Source organism: Pyrus communis, chromosome 8, assembly GCF_963583255.1.
Source record: "Pyrus communis chromosome 8, drPyrComm1.1, whole genome shotgun sequence".
NCBI classification, from domain to species: Eukaryota; Viridiplantae; Streptophyta; class Magnoliopsida; order Rosales; family Rosaceae; genus Pyrus; species Pyrus communis.
In genome coordinates, this window is record NC_084810.1 from 14,033,442 (window position 1) to 14,048,100 (window position 14,659).

The window sequence follows — 14,659 nt, forward strand, 5'->3', positions numbered from 1 at the left end:
ACGGCTATCGGAGATAGGGTAGATCACTCCGCAATCCAAAAGCTTGATTATTTCCTTCTTCACCACTTCCATCATCGGAGGGTTGAGACGGCGTTGAGCCTCTCGCGATGGCTTAGTCCCCTCCTCAAGAAGTATACGGTGCATGCATGTGGTAGGGCTTATTCCTTTAATGTCGGCCAAAGTCCACCCTATGGCCGTTTTGTGCTCTCGCAGCACCCTCACAAGCTTCTCCTCCTCCATTTCCGTGAGACTTGATGAAATGATGACGGGCAATGTTTCGCCTTCTCCCAAAAACACATACTTCAAATGGTCCGGCAACGGCTTAAGTTCAAGCGATGGTGCCTGAACAACAGAAGGTAGCATCTTAGTGGAAACTGAATTTGAAAGTGAGAGTGGAACCTTACCATATTGTTGTGGCAATGACTCAAGGGCTGCCACAACCTCAATTATTTCTTCACTAGAACCCATGGCAAAGAATTCCTCCTCCTTGTCGTGGCCTTGCATTGGCCCAAATCCTTCATTTTTGCGCTCTATGGCCTTAGTGATGGTTGTTTCCAAGGCGTCCTCGTTCAATTCTTCAAGGTATACCTGCGCCAAAGAATCGATAACATCAATGGAAAAACAAGAATGGTCATCAACGGGATATCTCATAGTTTCAGAAATATTAAAATCAATCACTTCCCCATCGAATTCCATTGTCAAGGTACCTTTGTATACATCAATCTTCGTTCGGGCCGTCTTCATGAATGGCCTACCAAGGAGAATCGGCAAAGATGTAGAATGGGCTGAATCCTCCATGTCTAGGACGTAGAAATCAGCCGGAAAAATTAAATGGTTCACCTGCACAAGCACATCTTCCAAAACTCCTTTTGGATACGCGTTAGAACGATCGGCCAATTGTATAATTACACCATCTTGTTTTAATTCACCCAAATTCATAGATGCATAAATAGAATAAGGCATGACATTTATGGATGCACCTAAATCAAGCATGGCATGTTCAAAACGATTATGTCCAATCACACAAGGAATTGTGAAACTACCAGGGTCTTTGCACTTGGTAGGCAGTTTACGTTGCAAAACAGCGGACACATTCTCGCTTACCTTCACTACCTCTTTGTTTGCCCTTCTTCTCTTTGTATTGCATAGGTCCTTGAGGAATTTAGCATACTTTGGAACCTGTTTGATTGCATCGAGAAGCGGTATGTTCACTTGCACCTTCCGGAACGTTTCAAGAATGTCCTTCTCGCTTTCTTCCTTTTTTTCTTGCATGAACCTGCGAGGAAAAGGTACATTGGGCAGATTAGGACGTGAAGTACATGAATTTGAACTTAAATTACTTGATTTGGCCGAGTTAGGGTGATCTGCCTCAGGTTGTGTCGTCTCTTCATCTACTTTCTGGGTAGATTTGGGATTGTTTGGCTCGGTCCCAACTTCTTTTCCACCCCTTAGGGTGATGGCCTTGGCGGATTCGAATCCTCCCTTTGGATTGACTGTGGTTGAGCTAGGAAGCTTTCCTTGTTCTCTATTCTGTCCAAGGAACTCAGAAATCTGCCCTATTTGTTTCTTCATATCCATCATCTCCTTCTCGTTATTTTCTATCCGGTTGTTTTGATTTTGCAACCCCTGCGAAATAGAGGTTAGTAATTGCATAGCTTGATTACTTTCCAAAGACGTACCTGAATGAGATGATGCCGAAGGTTGTTGGGATTGTTGGGGTGCATACGGCTTGGAATAAAAACCAGGGGGGTTTGGCCTAAATCCTCCTTGTTGGGCAGCTTGTTGTGGCTCCCTCCATTTGAAGTTTGGATGCTCCCTCCATCCGGCATTGTAAGTGTTCGAGTATGGGTTGTTTTGATTTTGTCCTTGGAAACCAATTGCATTGGCAGATTCCCACCCACCATTCTCGATTAGTTGAGGGCACTTGTCGGATGGATGCCCTTGAATTGAGCACACGCCACAAACTTGGTGTTCTTGTGCTTTTGGACCAATCACAACCTGAGAAACAAGAGAAGTAAGATTAGCAAGTTGTGATTGAATTTCAGAAATAGCACTCACCTCATTTACACTTTGTTGCCGTGGTGCTTCCCTTTGGCCCACTCCTTCATATTGTTGGGCGTTGAGCGCTCGGTTGGCTATGAGAATCTTGGCATCCCTTGGTGTTTTGTCCACCAATGCTCCTCCCGCTGATGCATCAAGCATTTGACGTTCGATAGGAAGGAGGCCCTCATAGAAATATTGAAGGAGGAGAAGTTCCTCCTTCATTTGATGTTGAGGACATGAAGCTACAAGGCCCTTGAAGCGCTCATAATAAGCCGGGAATGTCTCACCATGATTCTGTTGAATACCACTAATTTTCTTCCGTAGGAGAATCACTCTCGAAGTAGGGAAGAATTTCTCCAAGAAAGCACACTTCATACTCTCCCACGAAGTCACAGTTCCCGGGGCTAGTTCGTAGAGCCAATCTTTGGCCTTGTCCATAAGTGAAAATGGAAAGGCCTTCATCTTCAATATACTCCCATCCACATTGACGGGGGTCATGCTCGAACAAACCACCTCGAACTCCTTCAAGTGTTTGTTGGGGTCTTCCATAGACAAGCCATGGAACTTCGGAATATGGTGTAACAAACTGGATTTGAGTTCAAATTCATCGGTCTTGCCTTGGGCAGCCGCGGGGTATTGCATGCAAAGAGGGGATGCATTGGCCAAACCCGAGGCCGAAAGCTCCTTGATGGTTCTATTATCTGCTGCCATGGCTTGTTCTTCTTCAAAAATCTGATCCGTGGGCTTTTCTTCTACACTTACTTCGTCTTCTTCAAGCCCAGGTTGTGGTGGAGGTTGTGGTGGCTCTTGTTGACTCCTCGTTCTCCTCAAAGTGCGTTCAAAATCACTGTCAAAGTCGGAGATGTTCTCTATAATAGGCCGAGAGCTACGAGTCATACACAGTACCTAAAAAAAACAAGGAAACAAACAAACTAAGAATCTGAAATAAGAATGCACGAAAAAATATAAAAATAAAGACAAGGGATTAGCAACTTTGCTAATCCCCGGCAACGGCGCCAAAATTTGATGCGTGGATTTATACGCACACAAACTAAACCCTATTTGTGACAATTGTAGTAATGATGTAAGTAGGGATCGTTCTAACCGGGGATTAACTAGGGGTGCTAATCTAATTTGAAATGACTTGAAAACACAAAAACTAAATGTAAATACTCTTAACAAGACTACTATGACTCAGAATGGCTTTGAAAAACTCAAACTGCCTAAAACAATCAAACTGACTCAAATAGAAACTAGAACTTGATTTAGACGAATTTGAAATTGTTTATGACTCCAAAAGCTTAAAGATACAAAAATAAAACAAATACGAATGATTAAGACTCAACGAAATATGGGGGAATTGTGTTTGGACGATATTAAATTAAATGGACATAATATAATTAAAGGCAAAATGTAAATATGAATGTGATGAAAATATGGATGATGGAATAGCCAAGGGGTTCTTCTCCACACATGTTACACTTGCATACAAAATTGATTCTCAGTTGGTCTTTCGATAAGTTGTGAAACTCAATGCTCCAAGTTAATTAGGTCCGCTTAAATTAACTTTCAGATTTCCCTAGATTCGTTGGATTGAATGGAATACGCATTGCAACCAAATTATTCTTAATCAAAGTCCCTAACTATGGAATACGCATGATAGAGACATTCAACAAAGATCATTAAGTTCAACGGAAATCATAAACATTGACGAGGCATTCGTTACTATGGAATACGCATGAAACTTATGCCAAGAATTCGTTTAACGCGATTGTTTATAAGCAACCTCCACTACTTGTGAATATAAGTTCATAACGATTAGATGAAATTCACTTATATTCTAGCGTCATATTCATGCATGAAAATTAAGCGCGCATTCTTAATAAACATTCATAAATAAATTATTAATCAAACGGTTAAACAAATTGAATCCACAACTTATGAAATTCCAACGAAAGTTAATCAATTCATATTGCAAATATAAACATAGTTTTGAATCACCCCCTAGCTAAAGGGGGTTTAGTTCCTCATAAGTTTGAAATCAAAGAAACCCCTAAACATTCCAACAACTCAAACGTGAATTGTATGAACGTTTAGGCACTCTTCTCTTCCACTCTTATACGTACAAAACAAAGAGAATTAAATTTAAACTTTGAAATCAAAGAAACACCTAAACATTCCAACAACTCAAACTTGAATTGTATGAACGTTTAGGCACTCTTTTCTTCCTTGTTGTTGTAGCACAAGGTCTAAGGTGAGGTTTGGGGGATTATGGAAATGGATGAGGAGTGGTTTGGAGGGTTGGGAAGTGGTGGAAATAGAAGGAAATGATGCTGGAAATGAAGAGAACCCACGGCAACAAGGGGTTTGTTGCTTGGTGTTTGTGACTGAAATTTTTATGGAAGAGTCAATGCATTTTGAGGAGTGTTGGATGCTTATTTATAGGTGAATGAAGGAAGGAAAGAGGGAATATTGCAGCTAGGAGGGAATGAATGATTATGGGTGCATGTGATTGGAATAATGAAGGGGGAATGTATGTAATAAAATAGCTAGGAAAAGTTGTGGAAAGCTGGAAATGGGAGTGGGAACTCACGGCAAGAATGTTTTCAGGATGCATGTGTATGTAGGCCACGGCAAAGGGGATTTTTAGTGGTGTAAATGCATGTGTTTGTGGAGATGTAAAGCAAAGGATGTTTGGTGAATGATGGCAGGTTTTGTGATGGTGTTGTTGTGCATGTGTTTGCATTTGAAAGCTGGAATTTAAAGAAAAGAAAACATGTGCACGGCAAAGGGTTTGGAAAAAGGGAAGATGGTGTGTGTATGTGGCTTAATGATTTAAGTGGGAAAGCTTGGAGAGCATGTGGATTAGAAATGATGATGATGCATGTGATTGGTGGGAACAAAGGGGGAAACAAGGCACAAGGGTGCTTGAGTGAATGATTGAATGTGCATGTGGATTAATGAATGAATGGTGGTGTAATGATGAAGTGAAATGGCTAGAAATGTTAGGGAATGTGCACGGCAATGATAGTGTGAGTTGGTGTGTGAATGTGTTTTAATTAATGAAAGTGTTTGGAGAATGAATGCAATGATGAAGAGTGAATAAAGAATGCATGTAGGGTTAGCTAGGTTGGCTTTGTTTGGGTGCATGTGTGTTAATGGTGGTTTTGCATGTGAATTGATGGATTGTTTTTGATGGAATGGATGGTTCTTTGCATGGCTTTGAAGTGATTGTGGATTGGGCTAGAGTTTAAGTACATGAAATGGACCCAAATTGCTCCCCCTTGCATGGCAAGGAATGGTGTTTGTGTTAAGCCCAAGGCAAGGTGAAAGTAATTGGGTTAGGGCCATTTGTTTTGTGTCCTCAAGTGCTTACAAGGCCTTCCAATTCGTCCATCCTCTTGGCTCCATGGATAAGCTATCCAATCCATGCCCAAAAATGCTCCAAATGGCCTCAAAATGCACTTTCTTGCTCCCTAGGCCCTTAGAACCTGAAAACACACAAAAGAAGCATAAAGGACTAAAATAACGAGAGAAACATAACGTAAATGCATGAGAACAAGCCATTTAAGTCGCATGAATATGCTCCTATCAAGCAGCCGAATCTATGTTCATTGACTAAAATGATACCAAGGCTGCCAAGGAAGTGGCAAGAATTATGGCAGCTGAAGCTTACTTCTCGGTCGAGAAAGTCGAGAAGTTGGAATCTAAGTTCGCTGCTTTGAATGGGTCTAATATCTCTGCCCCTACTTCTCTGCAGCTTAAGACTGCACGCCAAGAGATTGTGGATTTGAAGACCAGGCTAGAAGCAATCTAAGTAAAGTATGAAAATGCAGAGAAGGAGATTGGGTGTTATATACCTTAGATTCATGACCTTGAGCGTGCCGTCTCTGAGCTCCGCTACCCTGCTTATGCAAAGGATGAAGAATCGATCACTGCTTACAACCAAGTGATCCACTTCAAGAAGGTCGTTGATAGGCTTAAGCCTTAAGTGTTGGAACTTCAAGGTGCTTTAAAGATCAACAATAATCTGAAAAAGGTAGTGAAGGAGTTGCAGTGGGTCCGAGGAGAATGAGCAGTTAAAGGGTGAAAAGGCTGGGTTCGAGGCTTCGCTTACTCAGAGTCAAGCTGATTTCTACAAGTTGGGTTATGTAGACCATCTCTTTGGGCAACTATATGACTTTAGGTTTTCTGGTAAAGACTTCGAGACCTTCTCTATTTCTCCGGAAGACTTGCTCGCCTTTACTTCTGAGGCTTCTATTAGTGAGGTAGTCGGAGAGGTTAATGCCCAAGCTGGGGCAGCTGGGGGTGAAACACTTAATGATGCCGCTGCTGAGAGCATCATGGCTGTTGAAGGGGTGGCGACTGAGTAATCGTAAAATGTCCAAGCTGCTGAAGAGTAATCTTTTAGGTAGCCCGTATAGCCTATGCAGCCGTAGGTGTTGGTGTAGAACTTTGCAAAGTAGTTAGCCATAGGGTCGGCAGCCGGATGCCTTATTTACAGAAGCAGATGAGTTCGCATAACCACTAGGCTGTTAACCTTGGCGTTCTCCAACTCCGTAGGTTGTGTAGCAAGTATCACAACACTTTAGGACTTGGTGTAGGTCGTTTCGCGATTGGAAGAGGTGAAGCTTATCGACTACGTAGCATGTCAGTAGTGGATAAAGCTTCATACAGCACGCTAGCTTGTTTAACCTTTCATAAGAATGTGCAGTTGTATAAATCTAGCATGGCTTTACTGCTCGAAAGGCAAACCGTAAGCAGTCTTCTGAAAATCGTAGGCTACCATACTGCACTCGGTAGCAACTTTAGGGTTCCAGGGCAGCCGTTCATAGAATGTGTTGTGTTACGTGCCCATTCTGTCTCTAGGCACAGTTTCCCACAGATTATGCCAAGAGACCTAAAATCCTTCAGTTAGCTATGCCTTCAAAAAGACCATTATGGTTACTTTTAGGAATCCCAACGCAAGCCATCGTGCATCTAGTTATACTAGGGCAGCTCGGCTCATCTATGTCTGGATATTCGGAGTGTAGAATTTATCTTCCTACTTTGGCGAGCAGACCAATGTGGGTGTCAGGAAATTGGTTTACGAGGTGGTGGCGAGGGTGTAACTACTCTTTTCGTAGGACTAAATCTTCGGGTTGGAACTGCAATATCTTTGCCATTTTGTTGTAGCTAAAGAGGAGTTGTTGCTGGTAGGCTGCGATGTGGGTAATGGCTTGCTCGCGCTTCTCCTCTACTAAATCTAAGCTTGTGGCCATCTTCTTACTTTTCTGCTCCATGCTTGGTGGCATAGTGCTGATACTTGGCATGATGACAATGGGAAAAATGATTACTTCTAAACCAAATGTCAAAGAGAAATGAGTCTCACCAGCTGGTCGTTTTTTGGTGGTGCGATATACCTATAAACATCCGGGGAGTTCATCTGGCCATTTTCCCTTATTGTCGGAAAGGGATTTCTTGAGGCAGTTGACGATCGTCTTGTTAGATGCTTCAGCCTGCCTATTACCTTAAGGATATCTTGGCATGGACATGTGCTGCTTGATGCCGTACTTTTAGAAGAACTTCACCTAATCTTTGCCCACGAATTGTGGGCCATTATCGGTGACGATGGATTGAGGGATGTCAAATCGGTAAATAATGTTCCTCCATATGAAGCTCTCTATGTCCATTTGAGTCGTGGTTGTCATGGGCTCTACTTCTACCCATTTATTGAAGTAATCAGTTTCCATGATCAACATGCATTTACCATCAATAGCGGGGGACATTGGCCTTACCAAATCGATTGCCCACTGCATGAACAGCCAATGACTCGTATGCGGGTGTAGTTCGTTGGTAGGCAGTGCTGGTACCGACTTGTAGCCTTGGCAGCGGTCGCATTTTTGCACTAATTCCTTAGCGTCTTGATGCATGGTAGGCCAGTAGTAGCCTACGTTAAAAGCCTTTTGTGCTAAGGATCAGCATTCGGAGTGATTTCCACAAACGCCTTCGTGGATTGAGCTTAGAACATTTAGGTCATCGGGAGGTGCTAGGCAGTGGGGATATGGTCCGGTGTAGGATCTTCAGACGAGAATGCCGTTCCAGATGTAGTAGCTTACTGCCTTTATTTGGAGCTTTCTAGACTCCAATCTTTCCGTGGGGAGCGTGCCATTGACCAAGTAGTCTATAATAGAACTTTGCCAATTGGGAGTTATACTAACCTGTGACACTTCGACTGCCGGCTCTGCCTCTATGCTTGGCTTTTCTAGATACTCTACCTGAATAGAGCGTTTGAGTTGGTTGTCGAGGGCGGAGCCTAGGCCGGCTAGCGAGTCTGCGTGGGCGTTGTCTACCCGCAGAACTTGAGTGAGAATGTAAGTCTGAAATTCCTCAAGTTGCTTGCATACCTTCTTTAGGTATTGTGTCATCCTTGGATGTTTTGCCATGTACTCCATAGTAATCTGGTTGGTGATTAGTTGGGAATCAGAGTGAATTGCGAGTTTTTTCATCGCCAAGTCTTTTTGCATTTGGAGGCCTGCTAGCAGGGCCTCGTACTTTGGTTCCTTGTTGGATGCCTTGAAGCCTAGAGTGATTACCTGCTAAAGCAATGAACCGTTTGGGGTGACAAGGACCACGCTTGCTCCTAAGCCTTTGTAGTTAGATGCACCGTCGACATGCAAATGCTAGAAGTCTCCATTGGGTGGAGCAGGCATGGCGAGGGCATGCTCGGTCACCGTCTAGGCTAGGTGTGAATTCTGCTATGAAGTCCGCCAAGGCTTGGGTATTTATCGCCGTGCAAGGTCGAAAAACTAAACCATATTGGGCAAGTTCTAACGCCTATTTCATCAATCGTTAAGAAGCATCCAGACCATGTAGGATTGATCGAAGAGGATATTGAGTCATGATGATGACTGTATGAGCTTGAAAGTATGGTCTGAGCTTCCGAGCCGCAACAACTAGCGCCAAAATTAACTTTTCGATCTTCGAGTATCTTGTTTTTGCATCAAGAAAAGCTTTAGAAGTGTAGAATACCAGTAGTTGGGCCCTTAGCTCTTGTATGAGGGTAGAGCTCACTGCTACTTCGAAGACTGCCAAGTAGTTGTATAAGTCCTCCGCTGCTGATGGCTCAGATAGTAAGAGAGGTGATGTAAGATACTTTTTCAGGTCTTGGAAAGCTTTTTTTGCACTCATCATCCCATTTGTCTGGTTTTGCCCTCTTGATGGCCTTGAAAAAGGGTTTGCATCGATCGGTGGACCACAAAAAAAAAATGGTTAAGGGCGGCTGCTCGTCTAGTCAAGCTTTGGATCTCATTCAAGGTGGTTGGAGATTTCATTTCTAGGATCGCTCGAATTTACTTGGGATGTGCTTCGATTCCTTGTTGGGTCACTAGGTACCCTAACAATCTGCCTGAAGATACTCCATATGTACATTTGGTGGGATTGAGCTTCATCTTGTACTTTCTAAGGACGTTGAAAGTTTCTGCCAGGCTGCCAATGTGGTTTGACTGTTTCTTGCCTTTCACCATGATGTCGTCAACGTAGACCTCCATGGTTACTCCAATTTGTTTGTTGAACATCATGTTTACTAACCTTTGGTAAGTAGCTTATGCGTTCTTAAGGCCAAAGGGCATGACCTTGTAGCAGTAGGTGCCTCACTTGATCATGAACGCAATTTTCTCTTTGTCAGACTCGTACTATTGGAAATGTGCACTAAAGCCAATCACATGATGATACTTTACGGACATTTCACAGGTTAAACTAATCTAGTTTAATACAAAGGGTAAAGATTATTGTTTAAAGTCGTCTTATATAAATGTTATATGCTTAAATGATAAGTCCAAGGAATAAGTAATTGGGAGAATGCTATCTAAATAAGTTAGATACATGAGACCTTTCTCTTTCGTATACATATCATAAACGTTCCTGATCATAGGATTGCCGATTGGGCATTGATAGTTCGTTCAGATCAGTACATATTATGTCTTCTCTTAGGGAGAGTGACTGGTCTCGAGTCATTGGTGTGACTGACACCAAGACAAGCATGTAGGTGCTCAATAGAGAATGAGTCTACTGAACGCGATCAACAAGGAGTTCTCATACTCATGTCACATGAGAACTCTAGTTGAGATAATGCAAAGTAGTCATTTGACCTAAGGCATCATAGTTGTCTTAGGTCCCTGATCTTTGACTATGTCAAAGTCACTCCATCAGAGGGTGTCCACGGCATAGTTGGGGTTAAGCCACTTAGCCATGGAGACAAGTGAATGTGCAACAAGGGATCTCTAACCTTCAAGTCGTTTGAGGGAGAATACTCTATGATATGATTAAGAATCTCTGGCCAGAGTATGAATGAGATTTAGGAAGTCGTTCCAAATGACATTCAAGGCAATCATATAAGTAAATGAATCACATTGGATAGTAGACATGAATAAACTATCAAACCAAACAATGTGGTCAAGAGTATTGTATTAGAGAAAAATGGTATTGCATTGTAATCCTAAATTGAATAGGTTCTACACCTCTTCTGATTAGCTTGGGTAGTCATGATATACTGCTAGGTGTCACTTCTAGTTTGTGGACCACTAAAGGGAGAATTAAAAGTATGTTTCAATTCACAATTGATTTGAAGAGTTCTAATCGCACACTACCTCGCTAAAAGGAACCTAAGGGATCATACACCGTGTAAGGTAGAGATTGAAGAAACAACGGAGATGAGTAAGGATAATTAAATGGCTGTGATTAATTAATATGTTCAATAACCAAACAAATAAGTTCGTTATAGACCTAGGGTTAGTTTTGGGCCGCAAGGCCCAATGGGATTTGAATGTTAAGCCCATTAACTAAAGTTGTATGACAACTTGAAAACACAAAGGGCTTGAAAGCCCAATGAATCCTTAAGGCCGGCCACATTGTAGGATGAAGGGTTTTGGTTCTTTTCTCACTTAATTGAAGGGACTATATAAAGAACTTTATAACATTTCATCATTAGGGTTTCTTTTGGAGAAAAGATGATAACACAAAGCTTTCTTTTCTCTCTAAGAGGCCGACCACCCTAGAGGAAATTAGCTAGCAATCTTACTTCCTTTAGGTCACTCATCTCTTCATCAATGCTCTCCTTGGTGTGGAGACTTAGAGGTTCTCTATTTTGGGAACTTAGAGAATCCATTCTACCACCCTCATCCAAGAAATCCATGGAGCTAAGAAGTAAGGAATGAAGGCACTATCTCTTGGGTGATTAGCCTTTGCTTATGCAAAGAGGAATTAACAAAGGTATAATATTTCTCAACTCACTTTGTTCTTGAGTTGAGTCTTCGTTCACCACACTCACTAGGCCTTGAATTTCATGGGTAAAGTTTTGTTTTTGAGTGCATACAAGCATGATTACACCTTTTAATTGTTAATTGCATGCATAGATGTTGCTTAAATGAACTAGTTTTCACAAATATTTCCATTGTCAACCATCATTCTGTCGATTATAGCTTAGGCTAGTTGGACAAATACCACTAGTGCGTCTTCATGTGGAAAGTCGACGCCTTCTGCATCCTGCTCGGTGAAAGCTAACGATAGGTCTAGATTAGGTGTTAACTAATTGGACCAGCGAGACTAGTAAAACATGTTGGATCTTCTTTTTTTTTGGAGTTGTTGGTGGCTGCTAAGTGCTCGGATTCGGCGAAGATGTCATTAATCTGAATCATCTTTGTTGGCGACTCTTCGTCGGTGTCTGCATTCCTTCTAGGTTGTGCAGATGGCTTGTCCAAGTACCTGTCGACCTTGCCTTCTTTCACAAGCTTCTCTATGCAATTCTTCCAAGTGTAGCAGTCGTCGGTTGTGTGACCTAGACCTTATTGGAATGTGCAGTATTTAGTGTGATCCAACTTTGGAGGTATCTCTCTTTGATTATTTCAGCAGCTTGAACCATGGCTTGTTCTTGATGTCGCGAAGGATTTGGTGGATCGAGATTAGGAATTTAGAGTAATTTCTAGTTATTGGGCCTTACTTGGTCGTGGATCGCTCCCTACGCTTGGCCTACTGCTTGCTTTTGCTGGACTGCTTTCCGTTCTCCTTTTTTTGAGCCACTGGTAACTCTTTTCAATGCTGCTTGGGTGCCTTGTCTAGTTGTCGAGCTTCGTCCAAAAGTGCATGCTTCTCTGCTAAAGCGAAAGAGTCCGAACAGTGGGTGGTCTACTGGGAGTCTTTTTTAGAAGGCTACAAAGGATGACCTGCTCATGTTGGTCATGTCCCATTATAATGCTTTATTAGCGACTTCGTTGTGTTGGAAATTTTGGAATCGCTCGTTTAAGAACCTCTCTACCTCTTCCTGGATCTGCCTTTGTTAGGGTAGCGAGGCTCTTGGCTGTTCTCGATCTTGACTTATCGGTCTAGGCTGCTCTTCTACGTGTTCGGTTCATCTATGTTATGGCGATGGTGCATGTGGTTTGTTTCTGGCAGGCAAAGGGATTCTTCGCAGGCTACCGGTTGATCTTGAGCCCGATTGAGTGACTGCTTCTCTTCGATGTGATGTGAAGGATGCTCCTTGCAGGCCTAGTCGCCAATGAACGTTTTTCCTGAATGGCTGCTCATGTTGATCATCAGAATGTGGCCCCAACTGTGAGTGTATGCTTATCCACGCGCTAAGATGAGAGTATACCCTATCTCGGGGGCCCAGTCGGGAGTGTACACTGCTCGAACGCTCGATTCGTGGCTGGTCGAGTGACTGCTTACTAGAACGCTGCTGGAGAGGTTCCTTGTATATCCTTATTCTACTTCTAGACACCTCGTTTGGGGCACGTTGGATCTCGGTGCGCTGCAAGAGCTGGTTCACCAAGGTCGTATGCTATGCAAAGGTGCTTGTCAACTCTGTGGCTTGTCGAGACAAGTGTTATTTGCCATTCAGATTGGAAGAGTTTGGAATGAATGCATCTTCTTGAGCAGTGGAAGTGTGGTACTCTGGCCATGAGATTTGAATTGGGGAATGTCAAATCATCGGAAAGATATGGTGAAAATGCTCCTGGTTCAATCATAGGCCTAGAAATTTGAAGTCGAGATGGTTAAATTAATCTTGGACCGACTTGGGTTGCTTGGAAGGCCATGGGAGCAGGCTAGGCCACGGGAGTGGGCTACTCGGTGTATGGCACACGTAGGTGCGAGGTTAGCGTTGGGCTCGCATTGGGCTTGAATGGCTCAGGCCGGCTCGCCTTGGGCTTGGGCCCGTGTGGGCTTCAATGGCACGGCTTAGGCCGTGGGCCTTGCTGAGGGTGGCTGCAGGGGTGGCCACTATGGTGGTGCCCCATAGGGGTCATACTGCTCCATTCATCGTTGTGTTGAGCCTTCCAGATCGCCACTGTTCTAATTCTTGAACTATAAAATTTTGCGTTCATTGAGGTTTCCGAATCTCTTGCGATTGTACTTTTGTTTTACGTTTTACCAAAGAATGTTTAAAAATAAAAATTCCAAGAATAAGAATGTACGAAAAATCTACAAATGAAAAAGAAAACGAAAAACCTTGAATGCAAGAGTTTTCTATGAGTATGTGACTCAAGCTCTCAATGAGAGCACCAATTTGTGGATGCAAATTTCTTCTTTCTTGTGCTTGGAAGAAAATGCACCTGTAGAAACAATTAACACCTTAGGCCAAAGCCAAGAGCCTCACGCACCCACGATAAATTTTTTTGTTTTGGGGGGGGGGAGGGAAGGGGCTTTGGTCGAAGAACCTCTGATACCAAAGTTAGAATTTTGAGGGAAAACTATTTGAAGAATTTAGAAAATTTTGCAAGAGGATTCAACTTAGTTTTTTAGAGAAAACGGGGTGGTATTTATAGGGGTGTGGCTGGCCCCTTTGGAAGAGATGGGAACCGGCCACATATAGTGGTTTTTGGGGTGTAATTTACAATTAATTGAGTAATAAATCAATTAATTAGCCAATTAATATAATTTGAAAGAAATAATTTGGGAGTTACCTTGTGGGGAGGATTTGATGACGATAGATGAAATAGGTTTTGAATAATTACCTATTTTGATTACTTTTGACCTTGATCGAATTATGATTGCCCGTTGCTTGTGCATAGGAGTTTCGGTGTGCCTCGAGGGTATTTTTGTCTTTTTCTACACAAGAATCCATGTGTCGTCTCCACATTTTTCTTGGTTATTTTTGGCTCCACAAACTTGAATTAAGTGTGGACTTAAAATTAAAAGGACAATGTATTTCACAAATAGCATAACCTAACCTTTAGACCACACTTAGACAGTAAAGCACCGATTAACACAAAGCAACTATGATGTGTCAAGGTATGGGAATAGGATTGGAGAAAGACGTCCTTAAATCAAAAGCACACTCAACAAGGTTCAAGGAGATTTAAGTAGATGCCCAAGCTTATAATAATCCATTAAGTTTAAGTTCCAACACTTTCAAGATAAAATGAGCAAGAAGCAAAACACAAAACTACACACTTGGAAAGTCAAAACCAGATGAAACTTCGAGATGACGTATGGAAGTACGAAACCCAAGACATTTAATATGATTGATGCAAGATGTATTTGAAGCACCCCAAATCACTTTTGAACTTTTCATGACAAGAGGAAAGGAATTGAAGGCACATGACATTGCATGTGATAATAAACTTGTAAGAATGAGATCCCC